Here is a 20,475-nt window from a genome sequence, read left to right as displayed (position 1 = left end):
GAATAGGACCACCGTTCCTGAAGTGATATCATTTGGAGGAATGGACAGGGATGGTGTGGAGGAATATGGTGCAATTATTTCCACCAAGCACCCTTCCCCACCATTGTCCCTCTGCATGTTTTGGAGTACAACCACCCAGAAGTCCCAGCCAGTATGTCCTTGACATCTAGAAAGCATCATGTTAGGAAAGGCTGGCTTAGAGAATGACTTGCCATAATCTCTATTTTTAAGACATCAGACTGCTCACTTTGGCAGCACATATCCTAAAACTGGAACGATAGAGAAGATGGTCATGACCCTTGTGCAAGGGTGAGACACATTACTTTGAAATAAATAAATGTAAACTCTCAGAGCTAGAAAAGACCACCTCATTTTGGAGGAAGAGATCTTATCTTGGAGGGTGTTTCCTACTCCATCATAAAACTTCTGGCTTCTGGGTCTCTGCAGCTGGAGGTCTGAGATCACTAGAAACAATAAGAAGGTGGATTGGAAGGCATATCATGGAGGTAGAGACAGGAGTTTTAGATCCATAGGATCCATTGATCCCTTGTAATCCCCAGATATAACCCCAATAGGAGGGAAAGGTGTCCCATCTTAAGAGATGGCATGCTTAGTTTCTTTTTCTATACTTAACACAGAAGGGAATATGATCAAATAATATTAATTAAGAAAAGTAAACAGAATATGATATGCTGATAGGATCCCAGTGGGGCACTTTCCCCTTTAATTTACTTCTTTGTTTGACTTATATCCTGACTTTTGTTCAGGAGCTCAAGGAGGGCCTTCCTATTTTTCTCCCCAGCCACCCTATGAGAAAGAGCGACTGGCTCACTTACCCATTGAGCTTTGGTGGCCAAGAGTGGACTAGAGCTTGGGGTCTCCCCACTTGTAATCCAACAGCCCCACTGCTACTCCACCCAAGCTCCCTCTGCCAACATTGAATCTCTTGTCCAGTAGAATTATTTGTTAAATGTACACTTTGCATATCATACAAGTATATATACCAGTGTTTTTCAACCTTGGCCACTTCAAGATATGTGGACTTCAACTCCCAGAATTCCCCAGGCAGCCATGCTGGCTGGGGAATTCTGGGAGTTGAAGTCCACATATCTTGAAGTGGCCAAGACTGAAAAACACTAGTATATCCTGACACTGTTTGCTTATAATATGCTTATTTATTTATATCAGTATACAGTGGTACCTCGGGTCACAAACGCGTCTGTTCACGACCAATTCGGGTCACGAACAGCTCCGTTCGCAAAATTTTGCTTCTGTTCGCGAACTCCGCATCAGGTGACGAACAGGATCCGCGGCCATTTTCCTTCCTGTGACACGTGGTCATGGCTTCCTGTAGGGAGGGGGATTCTCCCTCCAAACAATAACCGCCTCCCCACCCACCTTCCTGTCCTCCACGCCTCAAGCAAGGTTAGCGTTCTCTCTCTTCATAGTGTACTGTACTGTACTTTGTGTCATATTTTTGTGGTTTTAAAAAAAAATGGTTTAGAACGGATTAACCGTATTTACATTGAACCTTATGGGAAAATTTGATTCGGGTTGTGACCAAAATCGGTTGGCGACCAAATTCGTAGGGGTCAGAACGGATTAACCGTATTTACATTGAACCTTATGGGAAAATTTGATTCGGGTCGCGACCAATTCGGGTCGCGACCAGAGTCGTGGAACAAATTAAGTTTGTGACCTGAGGTACCACTGTACTTTGTGGTTCACAAAAATACTGATAAAATATCACAGTGCGAATATAATAAAACATATTGTACTACAGTATTTAGTTGGATGGAAAAGGTGAATCCATCAGCTGTACTTTTTACAGGAATGCCACAGACAGATCTGAGTCTATTCCTGCAAGCTTTGAAATGCACATGGAGGATTTTTCCCTTGGACAAGCAGACCTTGTTTACTTGCTACTTGTCACTGAAGGTTATAGAATAAAAATAAATTTGGCTCTGTGGGGTAAGATGTTTGAAGCTTTCCATCGCCATCACATTTGTGTCACCATAGAAGCCGGCTTTAAGGAGGCTTAAAAAATAAATAAATAAATGAAACCAGAAACCGAAGCTCTGGTAAAGGAAAAACCTCATTGTTAAAAAGGGGGGGAAATTCACAGTTAGAAGGAAAAAAAAAGTTTGGACAATTATCCGAAGGGTATAAATGTTTCGAAAGAAATGCCAGATTGAAAAATCTTCCTTTCAAATTGATGGCTGATTGTGTATAAAGAACAACGGGTAAAAATAGCACACCAGGCGAAGACTTTCATACGAAGCCAGGCAAGGACACTTCAGTGTAAACTAACTACTACTGTGTTTATTCTGACAATGGGAAGCATCTTTCGCCCTTGCTGAGTTCAACATGTTCCCTGGCCTGGTTAATCTGACTGTGCTTCATCTTCCTGACATTGAGAGAGGGCAGTAACAATAGTGCAAGAGCATTCCGCAAGAATGTAGTACTGCGCCCCATCCTCATGACCTTGGACCGATTCATAACCCTGTTTTTTAATCGTGATTCATGTTTGTAAATTGCCATAAATGGACCTTCCAGAAGCCAGGCGGTATGAGTGCCCTGTGGCCTTGAAAGCCCCAAGCAGTCCCTGAATATCCTTTCGGCGATCCTCAGCCTCTCTGACCAGAACTGCAGAAAACTGTCAGCTGGCTTTCCCTAAAGCAGTTGGCTTTCCCTTTCCCTGTTTCTATAAAGGGAAACTGTAGCATGACCCCAAAAGCAGGCTTAATAAATAAAAAAGACCCCTCTTCCAAAATGCCAAGATAAAAGGATCTTGCATCGCTGATTTGCTAGACCCTACTCACCCACTGTGCTCTTACTCTCTTCCCAAATGCTGAGTATAGCCTTCATTTCCAAAAACTTGCCTTTCATATAAAACATGGGTAGCCAACCTACAGGTTCTGGAGGTTGCATCTGGTCTTCTGCCATAAAAAATATGACTGGACCTATGGAGAGCTCAATCCATGTATCCCAGGCTGGTAGAAACATGTTTTTCTGTAGCTTTCCCTTCTAATAATGTTCAGGGTCTCACTGCTATTTCTTGCTTTCTTTTAGATTTTGAGTTCAGAACTTCAGTGGAGAGACATGGCTTTAATGGGATAGAGTAGAGACTATTCTGTTTGAAAAGCATCATTCATGTTGCCAGGGTCTAGTGTCTTTGACACCAAACCATCTGTATGTGTGCATTTCTTTAGATCAAGGATAGGCAATCTGTCGCCTTGATACCTGCTAGATTTTTGATCCCAATGAAACTTTAGCTTAAAACTTGAAATAGTACTTTTTTCATAGGAATGTATTTATTTTAAGATATCTCTAAAACAATCCTTCCTTCCTTCCTTCCTTCCTTCCTTCCTTCCTTCCTTCCTTCCTCCTTTTGAATTTTCAAAGTAAGGTACTTATTTCCTAAAAACAGAAAAGTAATAATGTTCTTTATAAGTATACAAATTTAACATAAGCCATTCTTCAGTTCTGTAACCAAAATATGCTTTTGACATTTCGTATACATTATGATGGTTTAGTAATATTGGTTACAAACATAACTATTGTTTTTTCTCTGCAACAGAGCTGTCTTGACTTTCAGTTAATTTTTTCCAGAAGGTTTTCTTAAAAAAAAAAAAAAACCCAATCATTTGCACTTTACAGTTAAAATATAGAGACCTTGAATTTTATCATGTGCCCCAATAAAATTAAACAAAATATATTTACGTATGAAAATAGCAGTTATCCAAGAAATCTCATATTTTGCTAGTCAGCTGAATTGATGCTTCAGTGTTGCTCGAGGCCATTAAATTTTGGCTTGCTCCAATTCCTCTTTATTTGTTAAATGATTTTTATTTTTATATACTAGCAGAAGAAATTCTCATTTATGGCTGAAAATAGCACAATAAGTGGAGTATTATAAACCATTCATGTTTCCTACTAGGCTCAGGAAGGTTAAAATCCAATGTGTTTGCAATTTTTGTAGTAGAGGACAAATTTACTATTTTTTTTAAAGAAATTCATATTGTTTATATATAAATTAACCAAAATACATTTTTGTAATAAAGCAAAACAGCATGCTGTTTGCAGTTTACAAGATGTCTTGCATAGAATTACACTGTGAGAACATTAGCCTCCAGTATTTAAAAAAATTAATATTGAGAATTAATAGGAATTCATGATTTTACAATAAAAGACTCTGTTATAGAAGATTTAAATTAATTGGTATAAGTCTTGAGCACAGTAAAATATATTAATCTGTTAATTCCTATTTTAGATAAGACTTTCTGACAGCAAGGGAGCAAGCCAAAATCCATGCAGAGACCTTCTGGAAAATTCTCTATAATTTTTGACTTTAGTCTCCACCTAAATGAATGAAGCACAATTGGAAGCTGATTGGAAGGTTGTAATGCTAGAGCCCTAAGTCAAGAAGAAGTACAACAGGTAGTCATCTCTTTTTAGGTGGGTACTTTCCATGTTTGGAGAAGACTCCTGAGAATACCATGGACAGCCAAAAAAATGAAGCAATGGATCATTGAACAAATCAACCCAGAGTTCTCACTTGAGGCACAAATAACAAGGCTCAAATTATCCTACTTTGGACACATTATGTGAAGACCTAGCTCTCTGGAGAAGGCTCTAATGCTGGGAAAGGTAAAGGAAAGAGAAAAGAGGAGGAGGACCAGCAGCAAGGTGGATAGACTCGATTCTGGTGGTGATGGGGGCACCATTGGAAGAGCTGAAGGACCACGTTAGGGACAGATCATCATGTAGAGAGTCAACAACAATTTGATCACACATAATCACTTTCCATGTGATGATTGCACATGTTTTAAAGTGGAGAAGAGCAGAGGTTGCCTCTTCACAAAGTGTGACCCTAATACTGTAGTATTTGACTTGAGTCACAAACTCTGTCAATGAATAGACTCAACTTTTGAAGAGATGCAGCAATATTGAGAAATAAGAGTGGCTGTAAGCATATGCAGAGTGCTTTTCCTTTAGATTATGTAATGAGAACCAGATGCTGTTCTTGGAGGTGGGGGGTTAGGATAATGAAATTAAAGATGACAGTTTTTAGGCGCTATCTCAACTCAGCATTGGCTGAAAGGGAAGGGAGGAACTAGACTGGAAAACCTTCATGGGAACACAATCTCTCTTCTCCCTAAGGTCAATTGTTCTCTGGCTCCTAACCTGGTGCTCAGAAAAATCTTGCTTTCTCATAAGTCAAGGGATTTTTGTAACCAGCAGCTGCATTTATATTTGCCTATTATTTTGGGCAGCTAACAGTCCCATGACAACATGCAAATGGACAGGGCCAAATTAACAATTCCCCCCCTCCTTTTTCAGCTTTATAAGTTAAGCTGAACCTTTTTCATCGGAACTAAACATCAGGAAGAAGCAGAACTTTACATGTTACTCATTTCCTAGAAGTTTAAATATTTGGCTACCAATACATAGTCCAGGATACTATGATTCATTCTAGCCTTACTGGAAGTGAAAATCCAAGGGTAGCTTTATGATGAACCAATACTTTATGCAGCAAATTTCTTAATGTTCTTATTCAAATGAGAAAGTATGAGGCTGACGCATGTTGAGGTGGGCCATGAGATTTTCCATCTTCAGGGATTTAAGGCGAAGTCTTTCCCAGCCTTGCTGCTAAATCGAGATTTGCACAAGCATAGAATGCTATGATACCCCAACTCGGATTTTTGCTCCCTTTGGTATCGCTAATATCTATACTAACCAGCAATAACATTCCAAGGGGCCAGATCTTTTCCAGCCCTACTAGGAAGCTGGGATCATTCAAAAGCAAGAGATGTGCTTTGCCACTTTCTACGTCCTGAACAATGGACTGGCTTTAGAGAAATGGGTTTACCCTGAACTGATTGAAGTCTTTGCTTCAGTATGTCTCAGACATTGGAGTGAAAAGGTGCATTTTGGAGAGAAAGACCGGTCAAGAGTGTACTGAACAAATGTCAGAGAAAGAGGCTTTTGGCTGATCTTACACTTCATACTAAGACATGGCTTACTTTAGCTATGCTTTATTGAAGACATTACAGTTGAGTAGGTTTGGATGGCCAATCATGTCATAAGCCAGAATGGTGGAGTTCATATAACTCACTCAGCAAAGCACAATAAGATCAGATGTAGTCATTACCGTTGGAGCTTCTGTGAGGTCAAACCATCTCGGAGCCTATTTGAAATGGATTGGAGAGTTGATAGGCCTTTTTTGGGGGGGGGTATCTTCCAGAGTTTTTGGGTGCTGCTGCCATACAAGACAAAGGACAAGGAGATTCAGAAATGGTGCTAGCTTATCCCTAGCTCAACATGATGAGCTGGGAGCTGTTAGGTGACAAGCAAGATCAGGTTTCAGTTCAGTACATCAACTGGTCTCCCATGAAGGGGTCTACAGTTTAAGGAGCTTTGGGTGAAGACTAGCCTGTGGAAATGGTGCATAACCCATTAGAACACGAAAGATGAGGATTCATCTTCACAAAGAATCCATCTTTGTGGATTCATGGCCTACTCTGTAAGTATTCAGGACTGGAGTTCAACATTTCTAAGAAAAAAACTTGATCTTATTCACTATAAAAGCATACAAGGTTTTTGATATCTCAGAATGGTCATTTTTACTCAGGACTTTGGACCAATATAAATTAATGTATAGATGTAATCCAGAAACCATACTTTAACTCAAACATAGTTGTAAGGGTCAGAGATTTGGATTCAGAACCTATATTTATATTGAGAGGAACAGAACAGGGTTGCCTACTCTCTCCCCTCTTCAGTTGGGCACTACAGAATAAAGAATAATTCACATATCATTGACAGTCATAGCCTCCTACATAACCTCCTAGGTACACAGCTCATGAGTGCTTTTGAGGATAACATTGTTTAGATGCTACTTAAGCCAAACAAGAATTTCTCTTTGATTATAGAAGAAATAGTGTGTGTGTGGGATTATGGTGGTGATAGCAGTATTAAAAATAAATAAAACTCAGGGTTTCTTCATTAATCTTGCTCCCAAATTGTAAAATAAGCTATTTAAGGTTTGTCATAAAGACATAATATTCCAACATATTTGTAAACCAAGTACAGTATCAAAAATATAAAATGTTTTATTAAATGCCTCTGCAAAGCAACCTGAGACTTTAAAACATTTATGGAAATGGAAGCCTAAAAAAAAATAATTTTGATAGAAAATGGAACATTTTGTGGAGGAAAAAGAGTTAAGATTTGCCTTGGAAAGGACTAGAGAATATTATACTTCAACATTTTTGGGAAAAGTTTTGAGGGCTATTTGAGGATTGTTAGAAGGCATGTGGTAACCTTGGAATGTGCCACCATGTCTGGTGGGAATAATGTCCAAAGGTCTAACAGTTTTGGAAATCATTTTTTAGGGAGGTAAGTACTGTTCACCTGTTTATAATTATTTAAGGGATAAAATGAAAATAATAAGAATAAAGATGTTACTAGATTTATGCTGGTGACAACAAGAATATCTACAGCCTAGAAACTGGAGGAAATTAATGTTCCAAATTTAGACCTTTGGTACTCCAAATTATTAGAAATAGTCTTAATGGAATAACTCATTAATACAATATATAAAATACAGGATATCAGATGTATCCCATTTAATCTAATTTGGAAAGATTTTATTCAGGTTGTTAAAAATTCAGAATCCATTAAGAGACATTTCTCATCAATGAAGAGATGGATTTTGTCGAGTGAATGATAATTTTGAAGGGGAGGTTTGGAGTTATGAATCAGCTATGCATTTCAGTTATGGTATATTCTTCTTAATTATTTGAGGTTTTTTTCTATTTTAATTCTAATCTAATAATGTAATTTTGAGATCTGCATTACATAAACATTTTTTTAAATAGTTCACATGCCATTTTAGTAGTTGACTAATATTTACACGTAATACGTGAATTTCTTCTTCAGGCAATTTTTGAAAATCTTTCGTGATACATTAGACCAGAAGTCAGTAGCTAATTTCAAAAACCCACATAAAGCAATCAATTCTGGTCTCTGGCACAAGGAATCTAGACCACCCTCAATGCTGCTGAGTGAGGAGGAAGAAATCCTTTTGTTCTTGAAAAAAACATTGTCCATCTCTGTATTTAGGGACTACTGAATTTGCTTCACATTCCATATGCGGATTAATTCCTCTTTCCATCTCTACTCTAAATTTATTGCATTCTTTCAGCAAGAAAGGAGACAGTTGGCATTTTACTTCCAAATAGCTTGTGTGTTCTATTATTTTATTTATGAACTGGAATATAGAGGGACATCAGTGTTGTCGTTTGGCAGGCTTTTGATTGACACACCCTTTGGAATTGACACTTTCCATTAGTTCTTAGAACTTCTTAGGCACTTTCCATTACTTAGAAGTCCTAGGATTTTTTTTTTTTTAAAACAATGCTATAAAAACAAACATTGAAATAGTGATGCCTGCTTGTAATAGTCTGTAAACTTGGAAATCCCTATTGAGGTAAGCAAATTTTTCCTCCCCTTCCTTAAAAAAAAACCCTCCCTGAGCTAAAAAAGAATGAATATCTTTCATGCAAGACTGTTGCAAAAACTCTGGGCTTACTGATTTTAGACTGTTGGTGTAATATGAAAGAAAAGAGTCCCAATAACTAGAATTATTAATGACTACAATGCATTAGTTCAGTGTTCTCCATATGTTCTCCGTATCAGTGTCACAACTACTGTTTGGGATGCAATGATAGAGATAACACATCTTTGCTGCTAGGTGTCCTTCAGATGATTGATTAATTATGTACCATCAAGTCGGTGACCACATAGATAGATTTCCTCCATGATGATCTGTCCCAAACCAGGCCCTTCAGGTCTTCTAACAGTATACACATTGCCACTGTAACTGACCCCATCCACCTTGCTGCTGGTCATCCTCTTCTTCCCTTTCCTTCCACCTTTCCCAGCATTAGAGCCTTCTCCAGAGAGCTAGGTCTTTGCATAAGGTGTCCAAAATAGGATAACGAGGTTCTTCAATTGAAGCATCTGATATAGTGAATGCTGGTGTAATGATGGTTAGAGAGTTGCGCCAGAACTAGGGAGACCCAGATTCAAATCCTCATTGAATACAGGACTCACTTTGAGTAAGACATTGGGGCCATACTCCGAAAAGTGAATGGTTCCTAGACAAAATTTCTGCTTGATTTTATTGAATTTAAACTATTAATTGAATTCAGTTGCTGTAGATACACTGCCCCACCTTTAATAATTTCTTTGCTATAACTATGGGAACTTTGGGAAGGCTGTGAGAACTGCATCCATGATTTTGGGGGGGGGGCGCATTCAGCTCTGGGCCCCAGATTGTGGACCCCTACTTTAGAGCTGACTCCAGTCTTCTGGAACCCTGAGAATTCCAAGTCAGTTTGCTGGGAAATTCTCAGAGTTAGAATCCCAACATATCTAGAGGAATGTCAAGTTGGTGAAGACTGACTTCTTCAATGAACGTGCTAAAGAAGCAATACTTTATTGCCATCCTTGCATTCCCTCAATGTCTTTCAATGGAATCTTTTCAGTGATTTGGGGCCTTTATGGACTTGGGCATAAAGGGGAGATCATTTCTAATCCCTTGGTATCCCACTTACTTGCTAATTCCTTTAGGACTGGAATAAATCACATCAGTCACAACAGTCATAATCCCAGTTATAAAGAAGGCCCTGGGTATGGTAGGTGATATGTTCTCCTCTCACTCCTTGGAGTCTGAGGGGCCCCTCAGGAGCTGGCAGACAACCACCTGAGGCTGATGTGGCAATTAATCAGGAGTAGGTAAGGACAGGTAAAGAGGGGCCAGATCATGGCAGGGGACCCAGCCCTAAAATGTGTCAGCAGCTTTTGAAAGTTGAGCAAAGGTGATCTGCTTGGTTAGTCAAGAAGCAAAGACACCAGTGCCCTTAACTGAGCCATACCTGCAGTTGGCCTGTTTAAGTACAGCTGTCAGAATGTAAACACTATTGAAAACAATTTCTCCACGTTGGATCTATGTTCCTATGACCTTGCTACCTGCTTTGCTCCTTGACTCTCAGTTTTTTTGACTCAGGCTTACAGAACTTTTGGGCATTTGCCTCTTTGCCACTCCTAGCCCTGTTTCCCTGACCCTGTGCTACACTTGTCTGTCTCCTACTACTTGACTCTAGACTCAACTCTATACTGCCTGGGCCTTACAGTACAGGACCTCTGGGCTCTCAGGCAAAATCTCACTCTTGTATATTTCCCAGAGAGTATGTGCATCTCCTCAGTGGGCTCCTTTTTTCTACCTTTGTAATTGCATGGGATATTACTCATTAGTAAACCACTTGTAATCAACTCCAGTGTGTTTGCTCAACCTGGAACAAGACAGTAGTAGAAAAAAAGAGGTCTTCTGAGTTGGGATTGTTCAGTTCTGGTCTTGGACCAAACAAGCAGCAGTCTTCTGAGATTTGGATCCTCAGAGACCGGGTACTGACAAAAGGCCAGGTGTCACTGAGGGGACAGAATTGAGGGCATTCAACAGGCCCAATTCAGAAGACTGTGAAGAGATTTAGTGCTAAGCTTGATTGCCCATTTCTTAGCAAGGAGATAAAGTCTGGGAGGTATCAATCCTACGGAGTAGATTCAGTTTCAGCCTAACCTTAATTGGACAAGTTGTCTGCTCTTCATGCTCTGTCCAAGGTACTGAAAAACCTGGCATTTATCACCTTTTCAAAAATTGTTTATTTTTAAAAAATGTTTCAGTGCCATCTTGTACAGGCATGCAAAGAGAACAAAGGAATGCAGAAGCCACTAACAGATACAAGAGACACTAACCAACATCTGAGCCCTGGGAAATAAATAAGGAAGAGACTCAAAATAACCCCACCTTGATTCTGCATCATGCAAGAGAAGATAGAGGAAGACTCAGGCAGGCTTTCAAAATTCCATTATTATACCTATTATACCAGTCATAAAGTAGAGTTCCAATAGTCGTTGTGCTGTCTGATTCCTGACCTGGCCCACCTCGAAGGGCTGGCCTATCTTTATCTAAATCTTGGAGGAAATCAAGGAAAGGTAATCTGGTGCTCTTTACATGTTTGGACTACAACTTCTGTAAACTCCAGACAACACAGCCAATTGTGATAGATTATATAATAGAACCCAAAGTATCTGGCCAAGATGAAGTTCTCCACTTCTGATAGAGATTAAGACTTTAGATGTGCATTTGATCATCTAACATTTAACGACTGATGGGGTGATGGAAATTTTAAATTTCATTGCTATGCTCTTATTTTTAGAGGCTGCTACGAATAGTGGTTACACCTGTCATATGGCTGTAGATGCCCTGAATGAGTTTTTTTGGAAGTAGCCCATCATCATACAAAAAGTGAGGAATGGGTGTAATCGTAATATAAATCAATACCCTATTTTTATGATATAAAATTGTGCTAGTCAAATGTTGGTGCACTCAGCCAATCCTTTCCTTGTTGTTTCAGTTCTTAGCGCCAAGGAAGCAAGTAATGTGTTTATAAACGTAGGAAAAACTTTTTGGTTTTCTACTGGGAACCGCTGGGACAAACGTATCAAACAAGAATCTGCTTTAAAGTTGTCTCCTGCAGCTGAATATCTTTAGATGTAGTTGGGGGAATAGATCCACCATATGCTGCTAAATATATGTCACCTTTCTTAGGGATATGAAAGATGATATTTGAATTAAGCAAAGAGTTCTCTCATGAGGATACTTATGACCCCAAAAAGCCACAAGCTAAGCCAGAAGTGAGAAGAAAACTGTCACCAGTGATTAAGCATTAGTTATAAATGGACATAGTCTTATAAGTGGTTTGTTTTCTATATTTCTCTTTTCTTTCCACCGGCCAATAATCGTGTCCTTTTAGTGCTCTAGCAATGGCAGATTTTGCTCCAAATTCCAAAGGTTGTTTCATTAGAAAGCTAAACACAAGCTGGAAAGATCAGTGATAAATGACATCTTAACTTTTGGATGGCTTTGGAATAGAAATCAGATTAGTAACTTGATGTATCTTTCCCCCTTTTTAAAAACTCTCTTAATTGAGAATTGACAACTAGCATTGTTTAAGTACTCATAGGAAGGGAATATCAAGTCATGGCCAAGTATAAAAAAGACACAAGGCAGAGGTAATCTGGCAAAATATTAAATTTAATCCTGCCATCTTCGCTCTGAGAAGGCAGCCAGGCCTTAGCCATTACTTTATCAAATTAACGTCATTAAGTTACCTCGAGTGGTTTTTCTAAATATCAGCTTTTACTGGGATACACAAACATTTGGCTTTAATTAAGAAATCTGGTTCTTGTTATAACGGAAAAAAAAAGAGGCTTACTTTTATAGCTGTTCTTGGATGCTGGTTAGCCTCCAAAATTTGGAACAAGCATAAGAAGTACTCTTCTAACTTGCTAGGTCCATAAAAAGCTTGGCTTGAGCTTTGAATGCGGCCCATCATGGAGGCACAAAGTAAACTTGCAGCAGGCCCTTTGATCTTCATTGGGGTTGGTTTAGATCTGTAAAAGAAACATTGCTTGAAGCACTTTTTAATAGTAGAATTAAAGATGGAGGCCACACCCTTTGACAGAGGTACAGAACATTATCCAGGCTATGAAAGCTAACTTTGATTGGATTCATCTACATTTAACTGCTATGAAATAGACGCAAAATACTACTTTTCAGTCATATAGTTTCCCCCTCTGATCATATTAAAAATGACACTTCAGTAACTTGGGGGTCTCGTGCAGTTGTACAAGAAGCATGAAAAGAAGAGAAGAACATCCCAAGGTGTTGGAAGGAAAGCAAAGCATGAATCACATGTAGTTGATGCTTTTAAAATGCGTATCTGGTGTGTACTCCTCTCCTTGTGAGTAGAGCTCTTTTGGCAAAGAGTTCTGGCAAAGTTCTCAGATAATAGCCATACAACTTATGTATTTGAGATATTTTGGTGGGAAGGCTACCATCAAAAAATCTTAGGACCACATATGAGGCAGATTTGTGGGAACTCCTGAATTTTAAAAACATTTCAAGAAGAGAGGGGACAACTCATCTTCTTTGCACATCATTTCTGTAGTTTAATTTCCTTCTATCAGCCTGGCTCGAGAGGAGCAGCACTGAAAATAATGTTGCAGCATTCAGTATTATTTTTCTTTTCTTTTTAAATTCAACATGAACTTTATTTTAGTCATTGTATTTATTGTTTTAAAGCATTGTTGGTTGTAAATTGTTGTTGTTACAATTGTGAATCTTTAATGGTTTGATTTCCTTCTCCAAATACATCTTCCCTAAAAAAGAGAATCCATTGAAACCTGGACACCATGATGCTTTGAAATATGATTTCCTCCAAACTTGTGGTTTTCATGTTTTCTGTGAAAATGATCTAACATTATTACCAAACCAATTACATTCTTGTAAGGGGCATTTTGAGAATGCTCTATGTGTTTTCAAAGTCTTCAACTCTGAACTCATGTCTTTTTCTGTTAGTTTTTTCCTCTTCCTTGCTTGACTTCTACATGGAGTCCAGGGTATCCACAGGGAGGGGATCAAAAACGTCAAGGTGGCAGCCACAACTTGCAACCAAAGCCCTGCCCTTTTTTACACGTATTATGTTACTTGGGAGATTATCAAGATGTTGATAAACCATTATGTGGCCTTCTTCAACCTGATTCCCTCCAGATGTTGTGAGAATTTCCAGTAACTAGGTGGAATGATAGAAGTCATAATTCAGGAACTTCTGAATAGCATCTCTTTGGAAAGAACTGTAATTTTATCTTATAATATCCTTATCTGGGCTCAGAAGCTAAGCATGATTGGGCCTGGCTAGAACTTGGATGGGAGTCTTGTACAGAATCCTGGGCTAGACTGGGAAGTTGAAAAAACTACCTGGAAGAAGGAATGGCCACACACTTTTGAATTGATGCTACATATAAAATTATATGGACAGTTCCATGAAGTCAGTTGAACTCAACTTGAAACAAGCTTAATCTGTTAATAAATTATTGCTATTTATTGCTACTGTTGTTATTACTACCATGAATTCTTCAAATTTAGCTATTGGATAGATAATCTTTTCTATCTCCAAGCTCATGTACTGGAGCAAAGTTTCCTGGAAGTTGCTTGCATTTGTAGGACCATAATCTATGGCAGGGTCCCAACTTTGGTCATGGTGTAAATCCTGTCCTAAGTTCCAACATCTGATTCTGGTCCCTAAATCACAGGATTTGCATCATGATGTGACATTTTATTATTGTTCTCCTCCCTCCCCCATACCTTGTTCTCTGCATAGGCTATGCTGGCTAGGAAATTCTGGGAATGGAAGCCCACTTACCTGAAGGACACCCAGGTGGATGAAAGCAGTTTAGAGGTTCTTTTTCCTATCTTAATCGAAGTTGAGGGGGGTTTATGGCTAACCATTCCAAATAAGGCAGAAATAAGATACCACTTTGAAGGTTAAATCATGATTTATAATGTAGCTTGTTTGGAAGCTATCCTGCTTGTTTTGGTCCTTCCTCAATTGGGGAAGAGAAATGGTTGCATGCAGATTCCTGAAACTCATGCCAATGGAGGTCTTGACCATCTGGACATGACCATTGTTATAGACAGCCTTTGTATTATTCATCAATAAAATATGGAAGCAATTATCTTGTCCGTAAACATAGCTTTTGTTTTCTTTTTTCTTGTACTTTGTTTTTGTTCTGCACAAAGCCCAAGCCATGTAAAACTCATGGGGAACATCCTTTCTGAAAGATAAAAAATGGTGCAAGAGAGTTCTTCTCTGCTCTCAAAAGTTTGGATAACCTCATTAGATTTGGATTATCTGTGAATCTCTTCCAACTCAGCCAGTGTTATTCCCCAGAGCTCTTGCTTCCCAGTGGCTGGTTAAAGAAGACCTAACTCAGTGTTTCTCAACCTTGGCAACTTTAAGATATGTGGACTTCAACTCCCGTTCTCTCTCAGTGACTTTATTAACTGGGATTCCCTCTTTACCTACTTACTGAGATGAATTAATATTGCATCTAAACTGAGATTTTTGAGAAAAAAATGCAGTGGGTTTTTGTTGTAAAGAGTGCTTACAGATGGATAACTCCTAATACAGCTGATCAAAAGGCATTTTGGATCTCTTCCATCTTTTCCTCCTTATTGGATTTTTTTTTTTTTTTTAGTGGAGAAAATGTTAGTAGATGAGAAAAACTAGGAAGGTTATACATGGAAGAACCAATGTTAATGTTCTATGATTGCTGCTGTGATAAATCACTCCATCCTTACCTTTGATCAAGATAAAGTTTGATACAGACTACATTTGCCATCAGTTTAAGCTATGGTTTACTTAACCTTGGTTTGTTGCCATGCACTACACAATATACTACACAGTAAAGTAAGGCTTGCAAAAATGTCCACAGCATTCAGAACTAGGGCTACACAACTGGAGCTCCTAGAGCCTCTGTCTGTGTTGCTATCACTCTATGATGCATAATTTGATGGAATGAAAAATTGATTGAAACAGATTAAACAAGTGGAATGGCCTATATTATATTCCATTAAGGTTGTATCTGGTGGTTCCACCAAATTCTTTGTTTTAGCTCCACCAGCTTTTCAGAATTCTTGTCCTGGCCCGTCTCACAGAAGCCCAGTGTAGCCCTTATCTCCCCAAAAATGTGTCCCCTATGCTAAGCCAAAAGCAAACAAGCCACAGCTATAGACATATTGGTTAGAACTTCCTTTGGTTCCTGTCCTTGTCTTCCTCTGTAGGGAAAATAATAAACAAGGATTGTCCCATCTGTTTAGATGTGATAACTCTGCCTTTGAAATGGGGAAAGGAATGAATTGATAGGTCAGTTGTAATTGGGGTACATATTTCAATTACATGCCCAGCCATGTGTAATTTTAGGTGCATCAGAGATGCTCCATGTAATCAGAGAGGTGAGTAGTTTCACAGAAGATGCTGAAGAACATGTCTTGATGCATTCTGAAGGCCTTGAGGGTGGGCCTAGAGACCTGGACAACTTTCAAGCAAATCGTAAATGTTAAAGTGAGAAGCCTGTTTATGATATTGGAAGTCATCTAAGCTTTAGTTTCATTTTTAGTCTTTCCAATGAGCAGTCTAATTTTATTACATTATTGGTGGTCCAATAATTTTCTCCAGCAGCAGATTTTAAATATTTCTTCATTCATCTTTGCTGATGGTCCAGTTTTCAAAGCCAAAAGTTACAGTTGGGAAAATCATGGCACTGACAATATATACTTTTGTTTTCAATATGATGCTTCTGCACATCTGTATTTTGTCTAGGTATGTCATAGTCTTTCTCTCGAGTAGTAGATGTCCCTTCTTTTCAAGGCTGTTGCTATCTCTGGAAAATGTTGAGCCTACGAAGAAAAAGTCATTCTACTACAACTTCACTGCCTATTTGCACTGGGTTGGTAGTGCCTGTTGACATAATCTTGGTTTTTAATACAGAGTAACAGACCAGCTTTTACATTCTTTTTTCCATCTTCAGCAAGAGATTCCTTAAGTGTTCCTTGTTTGCAGATCAGCGTATCTGTGTTTGTTGATGTTCCTCCCAACAATTTAATATCACTTTCTATGTCTTCCACTCCAGCATTTCTTATGATATACTGTATATTACATACAAGTTAAATATATGATACTATATAACCTTGGCGCACTTCTTTCCCAATTTCGAACCAATTAGGTTTTCCAAATAACTTTATTAGATGTTTAAGATAAAGAGATAAGAACTAACAAGAACGAATAATTCAGATGGAAAGTAGAGAAGAGAAAAAGGTAAAGCATGAAAAAGAAAACAAAGTCAAAGGAAAAGAAAGGAAAAGAAATACAAAAGAAAAACGACTTCCAACTTTCTTTTACAACAGATATAAGTAGAAATTTGCTTTAAGCTCTTACTCTAAGTTTACAACGTAACTTTCACTTTTTCTATTGGCTACTATTATTTCTAATCATCAAATCCATATATCATGATTTCATTTTTTTTCCTGTTTTATGCAAAGTCCAAAAGAGGCTTCCAATTGTCAGGAAAATTCATCAATGTCTTTTCTCTAACCAAAGCTGTCCATTTTGCCATCTCAGCCCGCTGGGTGATCCCCAGTTAGCTGACATCGATAAGGTCAGAATTGCTAAGCAGCAGACAGACACTGCTGATGTTAGAAAATGACTCTCCTCTTTCACTTGTCTTAATAGCCAGAAGTAAGCAACAAGGAGTTATACTGTAGTTTTAACTTTTAATTTTTACCTTTGGGGGTTTTTAACGGGTATATTTTTTCTAAGATTTTATAGTTTTTTTACTTGTAACGCCGCCTAGAGTCACTTGTACAGTGAGATGGGCGGCGTATCTAAATTTGAAAAATAAATAAAATAAAGCAAATAAATGCAAGAAAGAAAGAAAAAAAAATGACTGGAGGACGAGGAGCTTCTAATGCCATTGCGAAACATTGAAACATTGAGATAAACAAGTTTAAGTCCCTGGGGCTGGTGGGAAATCTTCCAGATTCAGATTCCAGATTGCTCTACCTGTCATTATCTAAATCTTGGGCCAGGTTCTCTGAAACAATTTCCAGTCTTTCTTTGCTGATGTGTTCTGCCTTTTTACTTGCTCTTTAATCACTGGAAAGGTCAAGAGTGTGTATCTACCACATCCCAAGACAAACATAATAGTTAAAGAAGTTCAAACAATTGTCCAAACAGCACCATTGCCCCATATATCCCAATTGAACGAGATCCATTGTTAAATGCTGCTTGGAGGATTTAATTCTGGGGTGGGGCAGTCAAGTAAGGTGAAGGCAAAGCCATGATGAAGTAGGATGAAAAAAAAAAGGGAGGAAGGATTAGGGACATCAGAGATGCTTATAAACACAAAGGCTTGTGTACTTCCTTGCACAGAAACAACACAGGAGAAAGCCCCAGATTTGATCTACACTGTTGGGTGGAAACCTTAAATAGCCAATGAGCAGAGAGAACTTTGCCGAAGATCTTGCAATTTCTGATGCGGTAGACTTTTGATTTCTGGAAGACTTCTTTGCATTTTAACCAGAAAACCTGAGTACTCACACAGAAACTGACAGTGACTTATAATAAGCAATCAGAGGAGAAAGCAAGTATAAAAATCACTTTTTTTTTTTTTTACCCTGTGTGTTTCTCAAGGCCAAACCTAAATCTGTATCATCCTTTGAAGTATGTGTGGTATTTTCTATGATGTCATATTTTAGCTGTCACCAAAGATTTTTTCTTTTATTTATTTGCTTATTTTCTTAACAAACCATTTTTGTACAGCGGGGGGAGAAAAACATGCAAGCACGTTTGAATGAGAAACATATGCTAATCTCAAAGAAGCAAAGATATCTTCACATGTCCACAATTGCAAATTTTTGCTTTCTATCTGGTATTCCTAGCGAGGCATTTTATTGCTAATACAGGAAACAGTTGATGCTCTCCGGACCAGATAAAAATTTGGCTAGTTACGCTTTCAGCTACTGTGTTTTTGATCATGCTTATGATAATGTTTTATTTTAGGAAGCTGGTTTTGAATTCAACATTGCGTGATCAGGTACACTTCAGGCTTGCAACTATAGATGTAGATCATAAAAATCATTTCAGTCCCTTTTTTTGATATTCCAGCCTTCCCAAACTTGTCTTTTCCAGGTATTTGCTCCAAAACTGCCACTCTACTGTTCTAAGTCCTAAAAATTTGGGCACTGAAAGAGAAGACATGGTACAGTTGTTGTTGTTTAGTCGTTAAGTCGTGTCCGACTCTTCGTGACCCCATGAACCATATTGCGCTAGGCCTTCCTGTCCTTCACTGCCTCCCTGAGTTTGCTCAGTTTCATGCTCATTGCTTCAGTGATGCTATCTAACCATCTCATCCTCTGCCGTCCTCTTCTCCTTTTGCCTTCAATCTTTCCCAGCATCAGGGTCTTCTCCAAAGAGATCTCTCTTCGCATTAGGTGACCAAAATATCTGAGCTTGAGCTTCATTATCGATCCTTCCAATGAGCAATCAGGGTTGATTTCCTTTAAGATTGACTGGTTTGACCTCCTAGCAGTCCAGGGGACTCTCAAGAGTCTTCTCCAGCACCAGGTACATCAGGTACAGTAGTATCTGAATATTCTAATTTTTAGTTACAGATGTTAAAAAGGAATTAATTCTCAGGGAAACACAATATATTTTACCATAATGGGAGAAGGTACAACTATTGATAAAGACTTTTCCTTTATCCTCACTTCAATTACGGAGCCCTTCAGGTAGAGAACTCTGTAAAGTTAAATACAGGGCCACTAAATAATAAATTAGAGCCAGCTTAGTGCAGTGGTGAAGGCACCAGGCTAGAAACCGGGAGACCGTGAGTTCTAGTCCTGCCTTAGGCACAAAGCCAGTCACTCTCTCTGAGCCCTAGGAAGCAGGCAATGGCAAACCACTTCTGAAAAACCTTGCCAAGAAAACTGCAGGGACTAGTCCAGGCAGTCGCCAGAAGTCAAAACTGACTCAACCCCCTTCCCCTCCACAAAAGGTAATGAGCAATACAAAGGAATTCCACCACAAATTCCTCTGGGAGTGTGTTGTTTTGCTCCTGAGGACTGTGAGGGAAGAAATATTAGCCACAAATTAAATCTTAGCACTCATCCTTTCCTCAGAGAAGAAAGGATGCACTTTTAAAAATTCTATGAGTGTCATGGAGCCTCTTCTTTTTCTAATCTCTTGTAATCTCTTGTAATTGTTGCTGTGATAGCAAGAATCTGCATGTTTGTGACTGCCATTGTGAAAAGTGAAGTAGATCTTTTCAGAATAGGCTCTCAAGACCACTTCTGACATATGATGGTTTCCCAGCTCAGAGATTCTCACTGAAATAACACTTTCATTGTTACTTCTGTTGTATGCATGACCTTTTTTTGATGTTGTTGTGAGGATGTAGAAGAAGTGGCCAGTGCACTTGGACAATTCCTGTCTCTACATTTTATAGCAAAATAAACACTTAGACAATGAGAGCCTTCCTGAATTCATCCCCTGCTTGCTTTTCTGTAGGTTGACATGAGCTCCTTGTAGGAAAAAAGAATCTATACTTCTTTTAGAACAAGAGCAAGGCCTTGTTCATGTCCACTTCCAAAGATTAACAGTCAGCTAATAATCCTTCCATACTTTTCCACTCTGTACTGACTAAGCCCACTTAGTTTTGCTATTTATCTACCAGTGGGGGAGTCAAAATCCTGACATTTTCGTGCTCTTATCCTCCAGACTAGAGATTATAATCACAGAGCTTCCCATATCTTTGAAGTCTGGTGGAGCTTCATTCTCAAGCATTCTGGTTGTCCATAATTCAAGGTACATAAAGAATCCTGCCAATTAAAGAAATCTTGTCTTAAGGGAAAGAGTCAAAGTTGCGGTGCTTATCTTAAAAGCCTTATATGGTCTGAGATTTAAGCTTCTATATCAGCCTGCCCATGGTTGGGTTCACACATTGCAC

The 20,475-nt window shown here is 38.7% G+C and overlaps 1 non-coding gene across 1 annotated transcript; it reads left to right on the top strand.

Annotated features, from left to right (window-relative positions):
* The first annotated feature begins 239 nt into the window (after positions 1–239).
* Positions 240–344, top strand: LOC112540207 (U6 spliceosomal RNA). The gene has a single exon (XR_003084271.1). It is a non-coding gene; the product is annotated as a U6 spliceosomal RNA (small nuclear RNA).
* The last annotated feature ends 20,131 nt before the right edge of the window (positions 345–20,475 follow it).

The sequence above is a fragment of the Python bivittatus genome, unplaced genomic scaffold (genome assembly GCF_059951505.1).
Source record: "Python bivittatus isolate LINGU-HERP-01145 unplaced genomic scaffold, Pbiv_v1 ctg000530_np1212, whole genome shotgun sequence".
Classification (NCBI taxonomy): Eukaryota; Metazoa; Chordata; class Lepidosauria; order Squamata; family Pythonidae; genus Python; species Python bivittatus.
Note: the sequence above shows the minus strand (reverse complement) of the source record. Positions and strands in the feature narration are given on the sequence as shown.